We start from the raw sequence: 13,097 nt of genomic DNA, 5'->3' as shown, positions 1-13,097 counted from the left end.
GCCAAAAAGACATGCCTTAGGATAACAAAATGCACTAGGCCCACAATAATGTTAAACATGCATTTCTGGTTCACTGAAAACAACGTGGTAAATTGGGCTAACACGAAGTACAGTAATTTTCCACAGCATCAAAACCAACGCCCACACACGTACACAAACCCAACTGGTACAAGTTGGCACATCTTGGGACTTTTTACTGAAATATTGTTTTGAAACTTAGCTTGCCGAAATATAAGCTGCAACATCTTGCAATACTAGCACCTGGCGTAAGTTCCGCTCTCACATACATTTTTAGAAATTTGTACAGGACAAGATGTTCTTAGTTTATGTTCTGCGGTCAAGCATGGCCAACCAACCGTTAGGACACCTGACCGCACCCCACTGTCCTAGGACAATGCGGTCAAGCCACCTGTGTCAGAAAATACGTCAGGACAGTGTTAGTTCTGCAATTTCAGGTATAAAAGATTCAGCATCACAATCAGAAGACAGAACTCTCCAGCTGACTTTGGCGAGATTCTCCGGTCGACCGTTTATCTGATTTGGGACTGCCAAGCCTATTCTATCAGGTGATGCCTTCCCAGATAAGAGAATACCTCTATCTCTCTTAAAATTCTTTACTTTACCTAGGATTTTTCCATCCACACCCAATCCCTTATATTCTTAAGGTACCTTAGCAGCATTAGATCTTGTAGGGTTACTCTTCCTAGTTAGGTGCTTTAAGGCACTAGGCCTGATAAAAATGTATTCTGTATAACTCAGCTAAATTCAATTATGCCTCTTAAGGATCTTAGCCTCTGGTATTTGTTTTTTCTGAAATGCTTAAACTTGCTAAAATGATTCTCTCCAGGAGACTTGTGTGACAACGATAGTATTTGTCAATAGTGTAAAGATTAGTAATGTAGAACATTTCACTAACGTATCCTTCCTCATGGAATCTTTTGTTATGACTCCTGCTGTGTGTAAAATGAAAGCCTATTCAGAGACCTGAATCAGAAGAAAACATTAATAGTCTATCTATAAAGATGAAGTAACGCAAACATCTGAAATATGGTAATATTGCCCCTGTGCACAAATTAAGAAGTGCAGGTATTTGAAATAGCTACTGCAACACTGATCCTAATGTTTCATAGTGCAGAATAAAAATGGTCCTTCGTTTTTCGCGATAGATGCAACTTTGCCTCGGGGGTGGGGCTGGGGGTGGGGGGGGTCATCCAGCACCAACAAACCGAACTGACATCTGTTACTAAAACCCAGAACTGACATTAGATCCCAACATCCAGAACTCACAATAAGTTAACATCTTCCAACAACCAGAGCTGACATCAGTCAACAACATCCAGCACTGACATCAATTATCAGCATTCATCAACTGATCCGTGAGTGAGACTGAGGCCAGGCTGACTGACAGTTGTCGAAGCTTAACTCACTGGAAGCTAAGGGCCGTATGTAGAAACCATTTTTGCAGTCTGGCCATTTCTGGCTCCAAAACATACTTTTACATATGTACAAAACATACATTTACATATGTACAAAACATACTTTTACACATGTACAAAACATACTTTTACACATGTACAAAACTCAAGTTGTGATTCGGTAGCACATTTCCGAATTTCAATTTGTCTTTGCGATTCAGTATTTGAAAGAGGCGTGTTTAGGACGTCCCGCCCAAATACTAAATCTGAATGGGATGTATGAATGTTTTGCGACCAAATTACAGGTGCATCATTTTCAAGTTTTACTGACTCCTTTAAGGAGGTGTTAACCCATTCGCAATGGGACCCCTTCCCCTTTGAGAATAAAAAAAGTAATATATTTTAACAGCAGGGAGAGGTCCTATGGGGACCACTGCCTAATCTAAAAAAAAATCAATTAAACTTCGTTTTTTTTTTTTAAATGCATCCTGTGTTCCTTTAAAGAAAATGGGCTGTATTTAATTTAAAAAAAAGTTGTTTCATTCATAAGCAATCACAGACATGGTGATCTATGATGGCTGGTATTCCCAGTGGGTCTCAAACTGCGACTTACCTCATGAATATTCATGCGGTAGGGAGGTTTGCAACAACCTAGGAATCACTGAATAAAACTGAAAGAATTTCATACATTTGGGATAGCGATTTCCTAATTGTGATTCACAGAGAATCGCAATTAGGAAATCGCTATCCCTCAAATCTGTACATATGGCCCTAAGCTGCTTCTTATATCACCTGAACCTGCCAAAAACACCTGAAATACATCAATTTATTTTGTTCTTGAATCCTCAGGTGATGAAGTCCACACATCCATAAATGTTTGCTTTCATTGGTTCAGTCAAAGTGATCTACTGAATCAAGGCAGACAACGTATTGGTTGTCTGCGTTTGCCTGTCCCCAGTCACTTCTCAAAGCAGTGTTAGCACTGCAGCCTGCTGAGTATAAGGGGTTAATTACCAGGGCCTGTTCACCCTCCGTTTCAGAACTCTGTAGTGTGCCGAAATAAAATTAAAATGTGTCTCTGAGGTAAAGTCTTGTCACTCATGTTCAGTTAAAAATAAAATAAAAAATTCAGGAAACACACAAGAACTGAGACATTCACCGGAAGGCTGTAAAACTCTACATTTGGTAACCAGACAGTATTCCGAACATCTTGGCTTCTGTGGTGTGGCTTGGAGTGACCGTCCTATAAATCTGACTCCTCCCACATACTCTGAAAAATGTTACTGACTTTGTATATCACAGACCCTGAACATGGGGATTGTTTCCACTGTAAAAAAAAACACTCATCACCCTTTACCCTGGTTTTTCTGCATAATGCCAGAAGCTAAGCAGGATACATTATTCAGTCTAACACGATGAAGGTCGTTCAACTAGGGTTTCTGCCACCCATTCTGTGTTATGTAATATGCTCTTCCCTGTGTTCCTCCTTTGTTTTGTAAGCCTTTCTGTTGTAAAGCATAATGTTTTCATTTCAGTCCTTTGAAACAAATAAAGCCTAGAAATTGTACTTTGTCATGTCGTGTATAAAACACAACCACCCCTTGAAGGCATCTACTTGGAGGGGAACCATTTCCATTGCCCTATATGGATGGGAGAATTATTTCTATTGTGGGGGCGGAGCTTGCCAGCACTGATGGCGGACGCGTGAATCCTGAGCTCCGGGCTACCGCCTGAGTAATCCTTAATTTATCCTTCATTGGCTGTTTTAATCCCATCTGGGACACATCCACTGGTGACTCCACTACCCCGGGGTGCGGCGGTAAGACTACCGGCACCTCTTTGGGGCGTCTGGCCACTTCAACTCCAGAGGGAACCGAGCTGGCTGACAGGGCCAAAGTCCTGCGGTCACGTGTGGCAGGCAGGAGCTGGTAGGGACCGGCGGACCGGAATCTTGGGCCTCGAGGAGCCGAATACCCTTGGACTAAAGCTGACCTTGGAGCAGTCCTATCACACATTGCCAGGCGACGCGGCTGAGCTTTCACGGCCGATCGGAGTGCTGAGAGGGAGCCCACAATGGGGAAAGGAGACAAGACGCAGAGTAAACTCCCCTTTGAAAACCGCCGAACCAAAGCCCCGGACCTCAATGGAGCAGACCAGGCGCCCCAGGTAGACAGTGCACCATCTACGTTCTACTCGGACATTAAATCCTTAATAATAACCATGAAACAAGGCCTGCAAGAAAGCATCACATCGATAGGCACTGAAATTGATGCACTTACCTACCGCATGGACCGCATGGCGGAACGAATTGACAAACATGCAGAACGGCTGGACATGTCCGAGCGTCGCCTCACTGAAGTTGAAGAAGCACAAACACAACTCGACAGCGACCGTTCACAAATCGGAAAGCTCCTTCAGGTGATACAGGACAAGGCGGAAGATTTAGAGGCTCGTTCGAGGCGCTCTAACATTCGTATCACGGGGGTCCCGGAGACCATGGCTACAGGCAACATGGAAAAGTTCGTGGAGAAACTTCTGGTCACGCTACTTGGTGAAACTGCCTTCTCCCCGATGTTCGTGGTAGAGCAAGCGCATCGCTCGCTGGGGCCTCGCCCGCGCCCGGGATTCCCGCCGCGGCCTATTATCGCTAAACTCTTGAACTACAGAGACAGAGATGCTGCCCTCCGCCTGGCTCGCGACCACAAGAAACTGCAGTAAGAGGAGTCCGACATCTCTCTGTACCGGGACTTCACGGCCAAAGTACAAGAAGAACGAAAACACTTCGCCCCATACAAAAAGCAACTGCGTGAGCTGGGGCTCGACTACGCCATGCTATACCCTGCCAGACTGAGAATCAACCGCTAAGGTCATTCCCATATTTTTACGGACCCCAAGGCTCTGCAACAGGCACTGAAGGTGTGGCGTAAAGAACAACATAAAAGCTCCAACAACCTCGTGGAGAGTGAGGGATCACCGAGCCAGCTCGACGAGCAGGAATGATGGGGCCTATTATGACCTAACTTCGTCTACGTTCAGGTATTGCACCAGCTCCTCAGGCGGAGGCCAGTGCCTGCGGCTCCCCTGAGTTAAGGGTGCCCGATTTTTCTGAGAGCGGGATGGGCCTACGCCTCTTGTGGTGAGACACTATGACTTTTTGCGGGTACTACATACTTTTGTTTGATGGGACTGTTGCCGCTAACCTACAATTAGATGCCCCAATACTGCGGGTTGTCGCTCATGACCGCCATTTTGGGACTTTGAACTCACGCGGCCATTTTGTGCAAAGACTTAAAAGGCATGCCGAAACATGATGCTAGGCAGTGGCCGGGAGACTCTTTCTACCAGATATTTTGCATAGTTAATACAGGACCTGCTTGGTAACCTTGGCCCCCACGCTGTATGCCTTCCTTGGCGATTTGTTTTTTTTTCTAGTCAGAGTGTAGAGTAGGATGGGGGAGGTAGGGGGTTTTACCATGCAAGGCCGGGTTGTGGTTGGTCTGCTGTGGGAGGGGGGGGGGTTGGAGTAAGGTATGTTTTGTCAATTCTTGGGGGGCTATATATCTGACTATTTACACCTTTGATGCAGAAGAACTGAACGCGCTGTCCGCACCTAGAGTACCCACTCAGTTTTGTAATGGCTGACAAGACCACTGAGGGGGCATCCCCACATTGCCCCAAAATTAGAGCCCTGACTTGGGATGTGCGTGGCTTAAATGATCACCGCAAGGTCAGCAAAGTCCTCAGCTATTTGCATCGACATCACATAGCCCTGGCGCTACTTCAGGAAACACATCTCCCCATGACTAGCGGCATGTTGCGTAGTAGAGGTTTGGAGGGCAACATAGCAGCTGCAGGTTTCACCTCGCATGCCAGAGGCGTTTTAACCTGGGTGAATCCGAAATCCAAACTCTCGGTACAGACCTTGGAGGCGGATGCCGAGGGCAGATTTGTCATATCCAGGGTGGTGGGACGGGGACTTACTTTTACAGTTATCAACACTTATGGTCCCAACTACGACTCACCCCTTTTTTATGACGCACTCACCACAAAGGCTAGACACTATGACCCGAACAATCTCTTCTGGTGGGGAGATTTCAACCTCACCCTAGACCCAGAGATGGACAGGTCTACAGGCCCCCGGCGTAGTCCCTCGGCCTCCGCCTTGTAACTGCAAAGCTCGATGCTGTCCATGGGTCTGGAGGATGTGTGGCGTTTTAGAAACCAGCAGAAGGGGGCATATACACACTGCTCCGCATACCATGACATACACACAAGAATAGATTATTGGCTTGCTCCCTTAAATTGGTTGAATCGGATTCAGGACTGCAGGGTGCTGTCTAGAACACTGTCTGACCATTCCCCTGTACTTTTGGAGATGCGACTCTTGGGTGGCACTATTCCACCGTTCACGTGGCGCTTCCCGCCCTATTCCCTTCTAGACCCTGTGTTGAAGGGGGAACTCGCTGAAGCGATAGATGTATTCTTTGAGACTAATGTGGGGTCAGTTGACAGTTTTCAAGTGGTATGGGAGGCGTTCAAGTTATACATACGAGGTGTAGCGATGTCCAAGCACTCTGGGGTACTTAAATCCATTAGACAAAGGCTTGCTAAAATTGAGAAACAACTAGCTGACCTGGCGAGCAGACAAAGCAGATCTGAAAATAGTGAGATAGCGGATAACGTTAAGACGCTGCTGGCGGAATATCACGAAGAAGCAGATAGAGAAATCAAACACATGGGTAAATATGCTACAGCCAGAGTGTATGGGGAGGGTGAGAGGCCTGGCTCGGTCTTGGCCGGAGTGTTGAAAGGGAGGAGAGTGCGACACAATATAACAGAAGTGAAATCCACAGATGGTGAGGTGCATACTGAAGAGGTGGAAATTGCCGCTATTTTCAGGACCTACTACACAGATTTGTACACGTCTAAAAGTGGGGACAGCACTGATGGCATACATGATTACTTTAGCCACATTGACATCCCCTTCCTGTCCAACGCTGACAGAGAGTTCCTCATGCAACCCATAGACAAAGACAACATTCTAGAGGCCATGTCGAGCATGAGGTCGAGCAGCGCCCCGGGTGCAGACGGCCTCACGGCTGGATTTTATAAGGCGTTCAAGGAACAGCTGCTCCCCCATTTGTCGGCTCTTTTTGATGACATCTGTGTGGAAGGCAGCATCCCCAATCTATGAAAGAGGCGCTACTGGTCACTATTCCAAAACCTGGCAAGCCCCGAGATGAACGATCCTCATATAGACCCTTATCGCTGCTCAATGTTGACACCAAGTTGTTTGCCAAGGTTTTAGCAATAAGACTGGCTCTCCTAGTCTCGGAGCTAGTTGCCCCGGAGCAGGCGGGGTTCGTCCCGAGCCAGAACTTAGTGTACAACATACGAACGGTGCTGGGCACTATGCAGCATATAAGACAGGATAGGGAGGCCCTGGCCATATTTCTGGATATGGAGAAGGCCTTCGATTCGGTAGAGTGGCCTTTTATGCGAATGGTGCTCCAACGCATGGGCCTGGGTCAGCCCTTCCTACAAATGATAGGAGCATTGTATCACCGGCCTAGGGCTCGGCTTAGATTGGGTGATTTAGTCATGGACCCCTTCCCCATCAGCAGAGGTACCAGACAAGGGTGCCCACTGTCGCCTCTACTTTACGCCCTAGTGGCGGAGCCGCTGGCTTGTGCCCTGCGCGAGTACCATGGCAACGAGGGCATTGGCTTCCCGGGATATAGGATTGTGGTGTCCATGTACGTTGATGACGCACTACTGTATGTCAGAGAACCGGAAAACAATCTCTCTTCGATGCTTACGGAGGTGGTCCGTTTTGGAGCACTATCGGGACTGAAGGTAAATTGGACTAAGTCCTTGGCCTTCCCTCTGACCCCTGTCACGTGGTGCACCTCGATGGAATATCCACTACAGTGGACTACTGACGAGGTCAGGTATCTGGGGATCCAGCTTCATACTGACCCGGAGATCCTCTTTAGGGCCAACTATAGCACTGCCGTCAGCCGACTTGAAGATGATGTTGCGGTCTGGTGCAGACTCCCGCTCTCCCTTATGGGCTGTATATCCATTATGAAGATGGTGGTGCTTCCCAGGTTCCTGTTCCTATTTCTGACCATCCCAATAGTCCTCCCAAAAACCTTTTTCATTCGCCTACAGCAATTATTGGTTAAATTGGCCTGGGCGGGAGGCAAGCCACGGGTCAAATGGACGTTGCTTACTCTACCTTATGATATGGGAGGCCTTAATGCCCCAGACATGGAGCTATACTACAGAGTGGCCCAGGCCGCGCATCTTCATACATGGGTGCATGGGAAGAGAGATATCCCGCATGTACGCATGGAGACGCTCTTTGCCTCCCCTCTCCCGCTGCCGCACACGGTCTTTCAGCCAATGGACCGAAGAACCGGAATCTTAGACTCCATCACAGCCACGAATCATGCCTGGCACAGTCTGTTGCAAGTGCAGAGTGGTGCTCTGCTGTACTCCCCGATTATGCCAGTGGACTGGGCTCGGTGGCTGGCCCCACTTAGGGAACAGGGTGTGATCCTTGCATTATGCAGCCTGAACATTAGTGCAGCGGGTGACCTGTTTAGTGAGGGAGTGGTCAAGACTTGGGAACAGGTAGCGGGCGACGGTTTGAACCCTCCATTATTGACGCGATTCCAGTTTCACAGGGTTCGATGCGCACTGACGAACCTATTGGGCGGGGACATGGCTGAACCCCCAGAGGTCCCGGAACTCACATACATCATCAAAACGAACTCCCCCAAACAGCTGCTATCCAACCTGTACAAAATTGCACAGTCACATAGGGAGCATTCTTACACTAAGGCCAGGTTAGCGTGGCAGGCTGACCTGCAGACGGCGTTAGACGATGATATGTGGCGATAGTGTTGTACTAACACTAGGAAGCTTTCTCTCAACGGCCGGCACAGATTGGTACACTTTAAGTTCCTAAATCGGGTGTATTACACCCCCGCTAGGCTGTGCCAGTATGGTCTGCGCGACACAGCGAATTGTGAAAGATGCCGGGCCCCTAATGCAGACTTCCTGCACCTAGCTTGGCAGTGTCCCTGGGTCTGGGATTTCTGGGAAAAAGTATTCGCTGTGATTAGCGCTGTAACAGACACTACACTCACGCCGGACCCTCTAGTAGCCTTATTAGGGTACACCAAAAAAACTCCCTAGAGCAGTGCGGAGATTGGTGTATATGGGACTCCTTGTGGCTCGAAGGGTAGTGACATGTTGTTGGATGAGGGGCCCAATTCCTACGCCGAAACGTTGGGCGCATGACATGATTTACTGTTGCACACAATCGGAAAATTACAGTGAACTACAACCCCCCCACCAGCAGACCTAAGAATTTCTGGGGACTATATCAGACGTATTTGACCAGCAAAGCAACCACCGATCCCCCTGAGAATGCATAGCCACACTCCAGGTGTCGGTGGCCTGAGACAACCTCCCATTCCGGGGAGTGGATTAGGACCTACTCTTCACGTCTACGGATGGCCTCTTCCACACTTATACTGAATGAACGGTAACACCATTCTTGTTGACTATCTGTGTATCCGAGTACTTCATCAAAGCCGCCTGCCCTCCTGTGTGTTGTTGGCTGATTGGCTGTGTATGCACTGGGGAGTTGTTCTTACAGTGATAAAGTTCTATCAAAGGTTATCTATGGAGCTACTCCACTGTGATTACTGAGTAAGATCTTCTTACACCTTTGCCAAGTTACCTGTAAAAGAGAATTTTATGAGTTTTATGAGTATGGGTGCTTAACTATAAATATTAAATATATATATTTATATATTTATCCACTGGAAAAAAACAAAGTTTACAGGAACGTTCTTGTTAGGAAATAGAATTTAAAAAACCTGAGAAATTAGCTAAAAAAACAAAGGTTACAGGGACGGTATAGTTCCATTCACAATTTATACACAAAACCATAGAAATTCAGCAGTAATGGTTAGAGGTATCTCAAGAAACTATAACTCGTACCCTCGGGTAACTATAACTTGCGCGCCCACCATGCAGTTTTATCAATAATTTCACTGCAAATTATATCATCAATGATGGCATAGAAGTTATCATGAGTGATGTAATATGTGGGGTAATTAGCAGTGCATGGCCAGGGTGCGAGTTATAGATGCCTTAGGGCACTGCCCCAGATGCTCCACTCCTTCGGCATGAACCAGCATTGCTCCCGCTCGCAGGGAGATGCTAAAAATGCTGCTCCCTGCATGCAAGAGCAATCTTTTCATCTGTTTCTCTGCCCACTTCATAGAGGGCAGGGAACGGGGTCCCCAGACGTATTAATGGCCCTGGGAGGGGTACATGTTGCCGCATTCCCATTTGCTTTTACAGCCTGCCCCCAGGATGGGGTTCCTGGGGCTGAAATTGACCTGGGGAGGGGTCTGCATGTCCCCCTCCCTCATGATTTTTTCATTAGTGCCTGTGGATGCCCCCCTTTAAATCGAAATCGGCCCAGGGAGGTGGGCTGCATGGCTCCCCCCATTACAATTACGGCTGGGCCCCGGGTAATCAGGTTCCCATGTCCGAATTTGGCCCAGGATGGGGGCATCTGCCCCCCTCCGCTCTGGTTTGGATAGCTGGGCCCCGGGGGTGTTGTGGTCCCCAGGGCTGAAATCAGCCCGGGCGAGGGGCCACGTGCCCCCTCCCCTTAAGTTTGGATGACTGGAGAGTGGTGGTCTCCAGAGTCATACCTGGCCTGGGGAAGTGGGGTCACGTGCGCCCCCTCTCTCCTAATTCTGCTGCTAATTATTCCCCAGGATCAGGCCCCCCCGGGGCATTATAAAAAACAAGTAGGCCTCTCTTTTCAGCTCCTTCCTGGAAAGTTTCGAGGTGAACCATCAGGCGGGGCCCGAGAAAAACAGGGCCCCCCCCCCCCTTGAATTTTCCATAGACTTCTTTAAACAGTGCTGTAACAAAAACTGCCGAACAGCATTACACTAACTTTGGCATGAAGCTAGATCTTGGCCCACAGATTTAGCTTTTTGTTATTTGGTGTAAATCCGATCAGTAGTTTTTGAGAAATTAAGTGTCAAAAATAATTGTATATTTAGGCAGTTGGTGTCCAGATGTGCTTTGATTGACCAAATTAAGAGGCAGTAGTCAATCCTGATTGGTTGGTTTCAACCTGAACAATATGTTTTGGCAGCCTTTACCAGACTCAGGGACATACTAAATTATTTAAACAAATATTTTCTATGCAATAGGTTTCGCATCTGCAAGAGTTTAAGCTATAAGCATTGTAAATGACAATGCCTTTTATTGATGTTTTAAGAAACAAAACGTAAATAAAAGGAATTATCATGTACAATACCAATAACACAAACTTTCATAAATGTGAGACCTAGTGCACTGGGAATGGGAATCAGCAGAGAGATATAGGGAAAGAGAAAGATGGAAAGAGCGAAGGAACGAGTACACATGTGGAGACAGAGAGGAAGAGTGAAAACACTGTGACCATAGATACATTTCATTCTACTGAAACTAAACGCAAATGTAAAACTTCAAAACATGAAAAGCATAATTATTCCATTTACCTTGGAGAAGTTGATTGAAGGGGGTAATGAAGCCCATGGCTGACTTGGTGACCGGTTGCAAACGGAGTTGCAGTTTCAAAAGTGCAGAACACTGTAAACAATTTAGAATAACACTGAAAGCGTGATTTGCGGGAGCTAAAGCAACCCAAGGCTGGGTAACCAAAGCTGTTTTCATTGGCCCATATAAGTCCTGCAGTGGAACAGCGAGCACTAGGATTGGCTGATGGCTTTCAAACCTATCATAGTAGCTCTCCACAAAAACCCATTAGAGGGAGAAACACACCGCTTCATTGGCTGTCACCAAAAATAATAAAAATTATAGACGTGGCTTCGTATAAAGGCATTCTTATGGAGAGTCCGTGAAAAGTAGGGACGGTTAGTCACCATGGGTGTTGATGGGATTTGTGTGGAGAAATGAGGGATGGAGGAGCATATACGAAGCACCACTGCCACTACGGTGGTGATGAGAAGCCAGTTGTTATTCAGGATGCGATTGCAGTCGCAACCTCCTCCTCTGTTTTTTTATTTTTTTGTAAACATATATTATTCATTTTTATCTTGTCAATTAGTAGCAGTACATTTCAACAAGAGCGTCTCATCCTAACTTAAGCAGTAGGTGTCAACAAGCTCAGTTGCATCTATTCAATCCTGCTCCCCGCTTCTCGCCCCTTATAGCTGTCACAGCAAGGGCAAACATGCCCCAAATTCCGAACAACTCTCGCAAATTTACATTCAATGTCTTTATATCGGAGATCAGCTTCTCCATTGTCTGTTCTCATCTACACACATATCTATCTAAACAACAGCTTTGCAGGCTGCGCTTTGCGCATTTTAAAGTACCCGTTTTTCATCTTGGTTATTTTATTTTCATTCATCCCTGATTTTAAGAGGGTTTTTTCTGGCCCAAACCTGCACTATAATAGTTCCTATCACTGCTGCTTAGCGGGTCCGGGTCAGTGGGCTCCTAGCTTGTTTGCTTGTTCTGGGGTGCCATCTTGGGTGTGGACGCGCCGTTCTAGAGGCGCCTGACCGAGCGCTCTAGTCCTGCGTCTCTCTCCCACCCACCCTTCTTAAACCTTTCCTCTAGCGTGCAGCGGTGACGCGTAGGGGTCGCACCTTCTCTGCGCCTGAGTCGTGCCAGAGTCCTGCCCGTCTGCGCCCGTCCGCGCCAGACCGGGCCTAAGGACTTAAACGGCTGCTATGCCTCTGCCAGCAGTTCGAGTGGTACCCCCTGCAACCTTATTGTACACCGGTGAGACTTTGAAATCCCTACGTCCTCCGTCCTCTTTAGATTGTACTATATGTTCTCTACCGACCCATAAATTTAAATGTGAAGGATGCGAGTTTCACACAGGTAAAATGTCTACCTGTAAGGCTATGAATCAGGTCCGAACGCAAGGAAGAAGGAGGACAAAAAAAACTTCTCCTACACATCCTATTCTCCAGTTTTGGAGTATTAATTGTTGGTCCCTCCCAAAACACAAATTAAATATCTTTGACTTCTTGGTTGCTGATCAGCCAGATGCTCTGTTCCTTACAGAGACCTGGCTCCACGACAGCTCTGGTCCAGATATTGCCATCGCAGTCCCTAACAACTACGTTATACTGAGACAGGACAGAGATTCCGGAAAGGGAGGGGGTATTGCCATAATCTTCAAGTCTTGTTACTTTTGCAAACTTGAGGCCTTTCCCTTGTCTGGATGCGAGGCGGCGCTTTTTAAACTCGCAATCAATCCTCAACTTACTTTATCTGGTCTCTTGATTTATCGCCCTCCCGGCAATGCTCATGCTTGGACATCCTCGCTTGCTGATTCTTTAGCCCCTCTACTGCTTAGGGCAGCAAATTTTACAATTCTTCGAGACCTAAATTTGCATCTTGAAGACCCCTCATGTGCCATCAGTAAGAGTTTTCTAACTGATTTAGAGGTTTTGAGCCTAACGCTGTGCAGTTCGGGCCCTACTCACTCTGCTGGGCATCAACTGGACCCTATTCTTTCCAACCTTCCTTTTGATTGCTCTCAGAGTGCTCGCCCTCTGGAGTGGACTGACCACTTTGCAGCCCATTTCGCTCTATCTGACATCAAACAACTTACTG

Source organism: Lissotriton helveticus (genome assembly GCF_964261635.1).
Source record: "Lissotriton helveticus chromosome 1_1 unlocalized genomic scaffold, aLisHel1.1 SUPER_1_unloc_57, whole genome shotgun sequence".
Taxonomy (NCBI): Eukaryota; Metazoa; Chordata; class Amphibia; order Caudata; family Salamandridae; genus Lissotriton; species Lissotriton helveticus.
The sequence above is the reverse complement of the archived record's forward strand: the minus strand, read 5'-3'. Positions refer to the sequence as shown.